At 35.2% G+C, this 10,844-nt stretch overlaps 1 long non-coding RNA gene across 3 annotated transcripts; it reads left to right on the top strand.

Moving 5' to 3' along the window:
• Positions 1-93: 93 nt before the first annotated feature.
• LOC145606099 (uncharacterized) lies at positions 94-3,835 on the top strand. 3 transcript variants are annotated; one of them, XR_014105214.1, is made up of 5 exons: positions 94-338; positions 557-656; positions 1,135-1,253; positions 2,092-2,313; positions 3,651-3,835. It is a non-coding gene; the product is annotated as an uncharacterized LOC145606099 (long non-coding RNA). The 3 variants fall into 3 exon arrangements; XR_014105213.1 differs by having other exon boundaries at positions 585-656; XR_014105212.1 differs by having other exon boundaries at positions 95-656.
• Positions 3,836-10,844: the final 7,009 nt, after the last annotated feature.

Below are 10,844 nucleotides of genomic sequence, written 5' to 3' on the forward strand. Positions count from 1 at the left end.
TAACTAAGTATATTAAAAAAAAAAAAAAAAAACCTACCATTTCACGCTCTCTATCCTCGCTCTTCCCTCTCTATCTCTAACTCACACGTTCTCTCTCCTCTCCTCACCTCTTGAACTCTCCTTCTCCTCTCTCTTCTTGCTCCACCGCAGCCACCACCAGCGCAACCCTCCTCTCTCTCTATCCTAGCTTCCCACCGCAGTCACCACCAACGCAACCCTCCTCTCTCTTCCTCCTAGCTTTCCGCCACCACCACCGCAGTCGTCACTAATGGCATAAGCCCTTAAAAAACTAGGAGAACGATGCCTAGATCTCTAATGGAGACGCTGCTCCTCACAAGGTTTAACCCTCCTTTGTTTTGTTAATTTTGTATAATTTAGGTTAGGGTTTCGATTTTGTTGAGTTTTTGGGTTTTGATTTTTGATTTTATGATTTGGGTCGTTGTTTTTGAGTTTAGATTTGTATGTGATGTTTGATTTTGAATTTGATTTTGTCCCTCTTGTTTTGATAATTATTGTAATTTGTATGTATGGGAATTGAATTCGAATGAATGGGAAGTGAAAGAACTCTTGATTCGAATTTTCAGCTATGAATTTGACAAATCATCAATCGGAATGTACAAACCCTAATATTTGAAATGATGATGACGACGATTCAGGTAAACATTTTGTTATGCATAATTCATGTTTCTCATAAGAATCATTTTTTCCTATTTTGTGAATTTTTCCTGTAATTTAATTAATCTTCATTGATAAAACTAGTGGTTTATTGATAATTACAATTTGTAGAGTAATTTAGACAAATATTATGGAAATTTGACCTCAAAAATGAGTAAATTAGATAAATTTCTGGCAATGTGTAGAGTAATTTAGGTGAATGTTCATAAAACTGAGTGCTATATATTAAATAAATTCTGGTGATTCCTGGAGTAATTTTAATGAATTTTCTTGTAATTTGACCACAAAACACAGTTAAGATTAAATTGTTGGTAATTTGTGGAGTAGTTTAGATGAATTTTGTGATTATTTGATCACAATCTGATTGATATTATTATAGATGAAGTGAAAGTAAGATGTTGAGATCAAAGAGAAGCAGAACTTGGTATTAAAATTGTGGTGTTTGTTTGAATTTGTTAGGCAAGACAAGTCCAAGGCGGTTGAGATACTTGTGTGGTGATTTGAAAGTATTTTCAACATGTAACGAAGAGGGAGCTTTACAAGGAAATCACACAGCTTTTAACTCTAACTAACTTCAGGTATACTTTACAAACCCCACAGTAGTTCGTTTTTAATGCTTTATAGGATATAGCACATGTGGATATTGCATGCACCCAGGGAGATCTATCGTGCAAGACCACAACTCCCAAAGTCACAAGAGCTGTAGTTATAATTTGGCAAATTAGTGTTTCTAGCTTATGTGGTAATAATTTAGTTCTTGTCATGTTAGTTGGGAGCAGGAAATCTTGTTTGCTCCTGATTTTAAATGTTTTATCAAAGGTAAACGACCCTGCTGTCAGTTTGTTTGTTGGTTGAATGGTTTTATGTTCATGATATGTTCATAAATTCTGTGACTTTGGGAGTTATACACGACAAGAGTGACTTATTATGTTTCCTCAAAAAAAAAAAAAAAAAAAAAAGAAGAGTGACTTATTATGTCTCAGTCTCGATAAATTTGATAGAGTGAACAATTGTAGCTTTAATGATTAATTGAATAGTTTCAGTTCCTGTCATATCTGATTTGGATATTGAAATTTGATTGTGGTGGATATTGGAGCCAATTCTATACCGGAGCTGTAGGAAGTTGGAGTAACATTAGAATATTGGCAGTTTGAGAATGTAATTGGCAGATTGAGGTTGTGCATGTCAGCAGAATGCTATATTGATTCTTTTTAGTTTCATGCATCCATGTGCTTCTTGACTCAAGTTATTGCTTGGTTGAATGTGTTGCACTTGCTATTTCTTTCACATCACAAGTAGATCATCTATACGATTTTGGAGTCTAGTCATCAATTCTCTGCATCTTTTATAATGGTGTGTGGTTAGGTAAATATACTTCAGTTTTTCTTACCATTGTGTACTTATCTCCTTGTGCAGTTTGAAGACTACTTTTTGAGAAATTATTCATGCTTGACCTCTAGAGACAGCATCATGGTGGCATATAACAACTAGAAGTATTACGTTGACATTATTGAAACAAAGCCCTCTCATGCAATCAGTATAATCGAGACAGACTGTGAGGTGGACTTTGCCCCTCATCTTGATTATAAAGAGCCTGAAAGACCTGCAATATCTGCTCCTGGCAAGGCACAGCTCAAGGTTTGCACAATCACTTTACTCTCTTTGCATTTGATGGGACAAAGGGCTTATTTGGTTACATGCTTGTTCAAATGTTTTTCTTTCTTCCAACAATACATATGTTTAACTTTTATATAGTCGCCATTAACTAATCAGCCAAGAGTAATCCCTCATGCCAAGAGTTAGGTATCAAATAGTTCTTCATGTTTTGTCCACTAATTAGAAATGCATAAATAAATTGAACTATTAGCCAATGGTAGGAGCTACTTGATGAGAATCATGAAACTGCAGTACGTGTTGCCATTGAAGCAAATATTTTGTATTATTTGGTTAACATATTGTGAATGAGCTTGGTCCCTTTAAAATTTTCCTAATAACAATGATTTTGTTATTAATCTATACAAGTAGCTTAAAACAATATCAAATCTCTTTGAATTAAAACAATATTAATTCTATGATTGTGTTCAAGTGGGATTGATTTGCTTTGGTGTAATTTGAGTAGAAAGGAACTAATTTCAAAGTGGATTTTGAAATAGGTTTTGATTATATTGTTTGGGGGTGGTAATTTGAGTAGAAAGGGAGCCAGTATCACATTGAATTGTTATGCTTGGTGTAATTTGGCTCTCTTGAAATTGAATTGGTTATGCTTTGGTATAATTTGAGTTGAGTAAATGCCAATATCATATTCAATTTGGGCTATCATCTTATTGTTATTTACATGTGTTAATGATGCATTTTGAAACTCTGTTAGCTATGTTGATTTTTTCATTAAGTTTTGTAGAAATTAGTGTAATTTGAGATAAGATACTAATTCTTGCTACTTCAGTTTTTGGTAAAAAAAATAAAAATTATTTTGCTTAATTTGCTATACGTAACTCATTAGGTGAATTTGCTGACTTAGCTACTGTTGCCATGCTGAGGATACCGCTGCAGCTGGCCTGGAAAGGCTGCAGATTCTGCTGCCCTGCCAAGCCTGTTGCTGCAGCTGGCTTGGCCAAGTTGCAGCTACTGCAGCCCTGCTGAGGCTGCTGCTGCATCCCTAGCAAGGCTGCAACTGCTACTACTTTGCCGATGCTCTACTTGTTTTGCTTGATTATTAATCTATAACCTTTGAGGAAAGCAAAGTAATGGATGGAGGAGGGGGAGGTGGGTTACAGGAGAGGCTGAATCAAAAATTAGGTTGGTCCTTTCTCTGTGTTAAGAATCTTTTAGAGTATGAAAATGTATTTTGCCAAGGCTTTTCTTCTCGGTCTTCCTTACTGCATGTATATATGGTTGAATTTAAGGTAGTATTGCCCTGCTTGTTGTCTTTGATTAATACACACTTCGTGATCTCTTATCTTCGTTTGTTGATGCAGGTGGCTGTCGGAAGATGTTATCTATACACAACGCCGCTGCTGCCTCGCCAAGGCTCGCTGCTGCAGTTGCTGCCTCGACAGGTGTTACATTGGTGATTTGGTGTGACTTGTATTTAACAGTGACTTGTATTTTTTTTTTTTTTTTTTGGGACCAAAATTGTAATATTACAGCCTTTTTTAATGAAAATATGTAAGTTTATATATATGTTGGTGTTTGTATATCAATTTAAGTGGAAAAAATGCAAAAAAAAAATAATTTTTATTTTTTATTTTTTTGGGCCATTATTGGCACCGGTTTTGAACAGGAACCGGTGCCAATAACCATTACAAAAAAAAACCGGGAAGGGTTTTGCCACCGGTTAACCGGTGGCAATACTAGTTTTTGCCACCGGTTTTGAACCGGTGGCCTTTTGTGCTAGGTTTTGCCACCCCCCCACTGGCCAGCGGTTCAAAACCGGTGGCAAAGGGGGGTTTTGAACCGGTGGCCAACCCTATTTTTCGCCTAGTGTCTATTCCTTTTTGATTTTACGATTTGACTTAATATAAAAAACAAAAATGGATGGAGAGAGAACTACTCCAATAGATGTAATGTTTTAACTTTTTAAATTTGTACTCGTAATATTTATTTGTTAACTTTAACTATACTATACTTTCTTTCAATTCATATGCATAAAATTGAATATGTAAGTATATGTAATTACATACTGTTGGATTGGTTTCGATGTACAAGAATATTTCAAAACATATTAAGTTAAAGTTTATTTTCATTATATTATATTGTATATATAAATTGATGGCCATAGAGTTCAAAGTGATCTGTTACAAAGTATAAAAGTCAAAACAGTGTATTTATCTATTGTGAAACAGAGGAAAAATAATGTCATGCTTGTACGTATCACGTGCATATATAGATCTAGATTGCGTGCATATGACTTATTAATATGTACATATAGAATACTTTGTTGTATGATAATTGGACTCGGGTATCATGTACATGTTAAAATGTTGGACTTGGCTACTTTATGGACTATATGTTTGATTTTGAATCAAAATGAAGTGTCTTGAAGAGTCCGAGTAACATATTATTGGTTTTCAATATTTCCAGTCCCAACCTTGGCAACAAATTACAAGTCTACCGGATATTATGAGCATCCACCACCACCATCGTCGTCGCCTATGTGTAGGAATGAAACTGAATTGTGTGTAGGTCATGGTGATTACAATTGTTGCAAAGGATTAAATTGCGTTTTAGGGGATCCAATGCTTCCAATAGGCGTTGGTTTATGTTTACCTTTAGGTGAACAACCACCATCAACTGATGAGTGTCGAAAAAATAATCAACTTTGTCATCCTTATGGCCAGTATACATGTTGTGACGGATTGAGCTGCATCGATACTCGTACACTGCCTCCGGTAGCTGGTGTTAACACCCAAGAGCTTAAGCTTCCACCTGGTTTTGGACTTTGTGTGGCCATAAAACTGTAATATATTGTTATGCCTTTATCATATCCTATTGTTTCAGTAATTTTGCATTAATGGATTTCCTTGATTTTGTTTCGCTTTTTTTATTTTATTTTTTTTGTTTTATCATTTGATTCAGGTTTTTTTTTTTTTTTTTTTTTTTTTTTTTTTTTTTTTTTTTTTTTTTTTTGACTTTTGCCACAAAAAATAAATAAAGAAAAAAAAATTATTTTTTACTACCAAAACTTATACTATCTTTGTCTCAGTTTACTTGCAACATTTTGACTGAACACGCTTGCCGATGCACATGTTTGACCGTCGATATCTTTTATTATATATTTATAAAGCCTTTAAAATTTTATATTAAGAAACTGTACATTAAAATAAACCCAACAACATCTTACATGATTACATTAACTTTTATATAATAGCTAAAAAAGATTGTCAAAATGAATGTGTGAATAGTGCAAAAAGTCAAAACATTGCGAGTAATTTGGGACGGAAGGAGTAAAACTTTTGTTATTCACTAGGTGAAAAAAGAAGACTGACACCGCCCCAAGGCCACCGGTTTTAAAAAACCGGTGGGGAAATTATGGAGAAAAATAGGCGGGATTTTGAGGAGTGGTTTTTGCCACCAGTTTAAACCAAATTGGTGGGAAAACCATTATTCCCACCGGTTTGAACCGATGGCATTTTATTTAAAAAAAAAACCATATATAAACCCTATCCCTACCCAGCTACCCTCATTCACGCACTCACCAGCCTCCCTCCTCCTCACTCCTTCTCTCTCCTGCTCTCTCCTCTCCCTCTTTTGATCATCCTGCATGCTCTCCCTTCTCTCGATCTTCCTGTTATCTCCTCTCCCTCTCTCGATCTCCTGCTCTCTCGTCTCACCAACAGCACCATCACCACCGCCGTCCTCTTAATTATCTCTCCTCTCCATCGTCTCTCCTTCTCTCTTATCTCCCTCGCCTCGTCTCGTCTCGTCTCACCACCACCACCACCACTAACCACCGCCGCCACCAACTTCGACATCAACAACAACACCCTCGCTTAGTGCATGCAATGTTTCTAGGTTTAATGTTTCTAGGGTTTCTGGGCTTAATTATTTTTGTTTAATTTCTTGATTTTTTTGGGTTTGATTGTTGTAATATTGTTCAGAATTGATGGGTTTAATTGATTTTGGAATTTTCTGGGGTGATTTTGATCGATTTTGGAATTTTCTGGGGGTGATTTTGATCGATTTTAATTCGATTTTTTTGATTTTAATCAATTTGAATTCGATTTATATCCTGGGTTTCTATTTTCCGAGTTCTTGAACATAAATTTCTGGTTTTTTTTTTTTTTTTTTTTTTTTTTTTTTTTTTTTTTCTGGATTTTTGTTTTATTTTTGTGGGTTTTTTAACTGATTTTATTCGATTTAAGGGTACATGCAGATCGATTTATTTTTTTTGTTTTAATTGGTGCAGGTATATTGATTTAGATCTTAAATCGAATAATCAAGTCGAAGAATATTGATTTAGATCGTAATTTTTTTTTGATTTATATTGTATTTTTTTTTTGTTTTACATGTTGTAATTGATTGATTTTTTTTATTTTTTTGGAGGAAATAATTGATCGATTTTATTGATCTATACTGTAAATTTTTTGGATTATATATTGTAAATTTTCGATTATATTTATTGATATTGTTTGATTTTTATTTTGATGTTCTAATTCTATGATATTTCTTTTTGAAAAAGGCAAAAAAAAATAAATAATAATAAATGTACATTGCCACCGGTTAACCGGTGGCATTTATATGTAATACAAAAAAAAAATAAAGCGGGAATTGTTTTTGCCACCAGTTTTGAACCGGTGGCTTTTTCAACTGAGTATTGCCACCCCCCAAATGCCCACCGGTTCAAAACCGGTGGCATAGGGACGGTTTTGAACCGGTGGGGAATTGCTTTTTTCTACTAGTCATTTTACTACAAAAAAAAAAATAAAAATGTTTTTCACCAACTGTTGTCGAAATACAAATCTTCTTTTTCTGCAGCATTGCTTCTATGATCTTGAACGAATCGTTCGACTATGACCTGGTGAGTAAACCTAATGGAATTTTGTTAAATTCTTCGATTTTCGTGCCAAACACATGATCTTTAGGGGCTTTGGAGGGACATTTTGGCCCTTAGATTCCAATTTGAGGTCAGAATTGACAAAGAATGATCATAAATAATGGCTCGTTTTTTATACTTAAAAATATCTTGATTTGCGTTAAACACAAAACGGGCCATTTTCGATCATTTTATGTCAATTCTGACCTCACATTGGACCCATAAGGCCAAAATGCCTTTTTAAACTTATGAATAACATGTTTTGCGCACTAAAGTCGGTTTTTTTAAACCGTTAGATTTAAGGGTTTTCTTGACATTAGGTGTAAAAAACTAATAATTTTTTTGGTGGTAAAATAAAAGTTTTAGAAGTTTTGATAGTATAAAGCAATTTTTTTTTTTTTTTGGTGGTAAAAGTCAAAAAATCCTTTGATTTATTGTTGTTTTAAAAAGTTTTCAAGTATAACTTTAATTTGTATGTAATAATTAAATTTGATCATTATAAAGTCAATTTTTCTTGAACTAAATTCATGTAAAAAGTTAACATCACTATCATTTAACCAATGCGTAACTGGCATTTTCGCAGTGAAAAAAAATCCCTATTTCTCATATTGATATATGAAATTTGTTTCTCATAGGGGCATTTTCGTGAATAAATCAACAACTTTTTCATTATTGTGGGCTCTACAATTGAATAGAGTTGAATAAAATTGTGGAAAAATGGAAACTAAAAATCCAACCTTTGCGCGGTCTGACAATAAAAATCCAACCTTTATACCCTACCTTTTTTAACAGGTCCATCACCTGTAGATGGCCTGTTTTTGTAAGTTATATTATATGCCACGTGTCAGCTACTAATAGGTCAATTGATTAAATTATTAAAAAAAGGTAAATTTGTCAAAAAAATCCTTTTAAAAGCACCATTTTGCGAAAATAAACCTTTTAAAAGCTTTTTGGTTAAAAAAAATCACCACGTTTATTTTTTTTGCGAAAGGAAACCTATTTCCTTAATTATCCTCTAATTAACTTAATCAGACTCTAATTTCCTCCCATTTCTTCTAATTAACCACTAACCCACCCAATTACTTAATAATTATATTTAATTTATACATAAAAAGAACCACCACCCCAACCACCAACCAATCACCCTTCCCCTTCTTCCTCCCTTTCCCCCTCCCTTTCAAGCAACCTCCTCACCCACCGGACCTGCCGCCCAGATCCCCCCACCTCCGGCAGCTACCTCCACTGCCGGTGGACTACCATCCCTTTCCCCCTTATCCTCGTTGGCAACCACCACCTCCCTTTTTCGAATTTTTGGATCTTATATACTTAAACATACTCAAATCAAGTGCAAATCAATTTCAATTTGTTTCTAAATCACCCTAACATTCCATACATACATAATCAAAACAAAAACAAGCATCAATTGTAAGAAAGATGCACAAAATAAAAAAAAACCCCAAATCAATTTTCTAGGGTTTTTCAAAATCAAGGAGATGGTTGTTGGGATGTGATTAAGGGGAAAAGGAGGGTCGTGTGGAGGTGGAGGTTGTCGGAGGTGGAAATCCGGACAGCGGGTCCTGTGGGGGAGGGGTTGATTTCATGGGAGGAGGAAGGAGGAGTAAGGGGAGGGAGGAAGGGAGAAGGAAGGAGTGGTAATATTTTTTATATGTATTAATTAAATCTAATTATTTAGTAATTTGGTGGGTTAGAGGTTAATTAGAAGAATTAGAGTTTAATTATGTAAATTAGAGGGTAATTAAAGGAATAGGTTTCCTCTCGCAAAAAAAATGAATGTGGTGGTTTTTTTTAACCAAAAAGTTTTTAAAAGGCTTTTTTTCGCAAAATGGTGCTTTTAAAAGGTTTTTTTTTACAAATTTGCCTAAAAAAAAATTAAAAGAAAAAAAATAGATAAATTAAAAGAAAAATAAAAAACAAAAACCCCTTTTCCACCACCACCACCACCTTCCCCTACCACCACTACCACCTTCCCCTGCCACCACTCCCTTTCCCCCGCCCTCCCCTGCGTGCAACCTCCCCTACCTCCCCGGCGTGCAACTCCCCTTCCCCTACGCGCAATGCTAGCCACCCATCAACGGCGACCCTAATTCGACCCCAAACGCAAGCCCTGCTCCACGAACTCAGCTGCCTACCCTAACTTCCACCATTATCAAATCCCAATCGACGGCGCGGGGACCCTAAACCGACCTTAGACCCTATCTCGGACCGACTCTTTCTCCACCTCGAGGGAGGTTTGGGAGGTTTTCGAGGGGCTGCGTGGGAGGGCGTTGCTTTGGGAGGTTTTCGGGGGGCTGTGTGGGTGGGCGTTTGTTTGGGAGGAGAGAGAGTGGAGAAGGAGGAAGAGGGTTTCGGTTTTGGGTAGGGTGGGGTAAGTGGTGGTAGAGGTGGTGGACTGGTGGTGGTGTAGAGAGGAGAGAGAAAGAAGAGCAGTGAGAAAGAAAGTGAGAATTTAAAAAAAAAAAAAAATTGTTTAACAGGTTAAAGGTCAAATAGACCTGTCAAAGATGGTGGGGTATAAAGGTTGGATTTTTATGAGATTAATGGAAGGTTGAATTTTTAACGTCAGACCGCTCAAAGGTTGGATTTTTCTTTTCCATTTTTCCCAAAATTGTTAGTTTATTTACGAAAATGCCATATGAGAAACAAATTTTGTTTCTCACTATGAGAAAGTGGGGCATTTCCGCTGTATGTAACAGATGAAGATATGTACTTAGTAATAATAATATTTAAGATTTGTCAATTATTAAAGTTGGAACCCTTGAAGCAGAAAATAACACTCATTGGATCGAGGTTGATGAACTCAAACTAGTCCAATTAATCGTACAATACACATAACTTAAAATGGAAACTTTTCTGAAAACTTAAATGATAAACATCAAAGAGATCGATCGAGGTTGTAATACAATTAATGAAAAAAGTGCATGGTAGTAGCAGAGTTGCTTGATATATCTTAGAGACAAACACCTATACCGCCTACAGCAACACCGGCTAGATCATGAGAAGTGACGCAACTTAGTCCTTTACAGCAAGTGTATGGACCGCCTCCTGGACATAGTTGGCCTTTACCTTGACATGTTGGAACTGAAGATGACTGCCTTATACCTTGTGATGTTGGAACTGAAAGCAAAGCAAAAATAATACTAAGTCATTAAATAGATTATAAACTAACAAAAAAATGACTAATGTAATAGGAGCTATATGTAGATACATATATAAACGAATAATCCTTAGATGGATTACTAATAATGCAATGCTTTAAGAGAGGAGATCGAAACCTGATGTAGTAAGCAAAAGAATCGCGAACATCACAGCCATAACTGAACATTTTATGTGAATTCTAGCCATTTGGATGTGTATTAAGGATGAGTAGATCAGAGTATGTGAAAATGCACTTCAAATTTACTCAATATTATGTTGAAAGTTGATATGATTAAAGGTTCATCCAATGTTGGGTATTTATAACAATTTATTTACGTCATGTTATGATCAGTTGTAATATTAAATTGCATCATTAGCTTCATCTTTGGGGGCTATGATTATTGTTATGTACTTATGTACATTTGAAGCATATACATGACAACTAATTGCCAATCACTTAATTTTAATTATTGTAATAATC

This window comes from Chenopodium album, chromosome 22 (genome assembly GCF_948465745.1).
Source record: "Chenopodium album chromosome 22, dcCheAlbu1.1, whole genome shotgun sequence".
Taxonomy (NCBI): Eukaryota; Viridiplantae; Streptophyta; class Magnoliopsida; order Caryophyllales; family Amaranthaceae; genus Chenopodium; species Chenopodium album.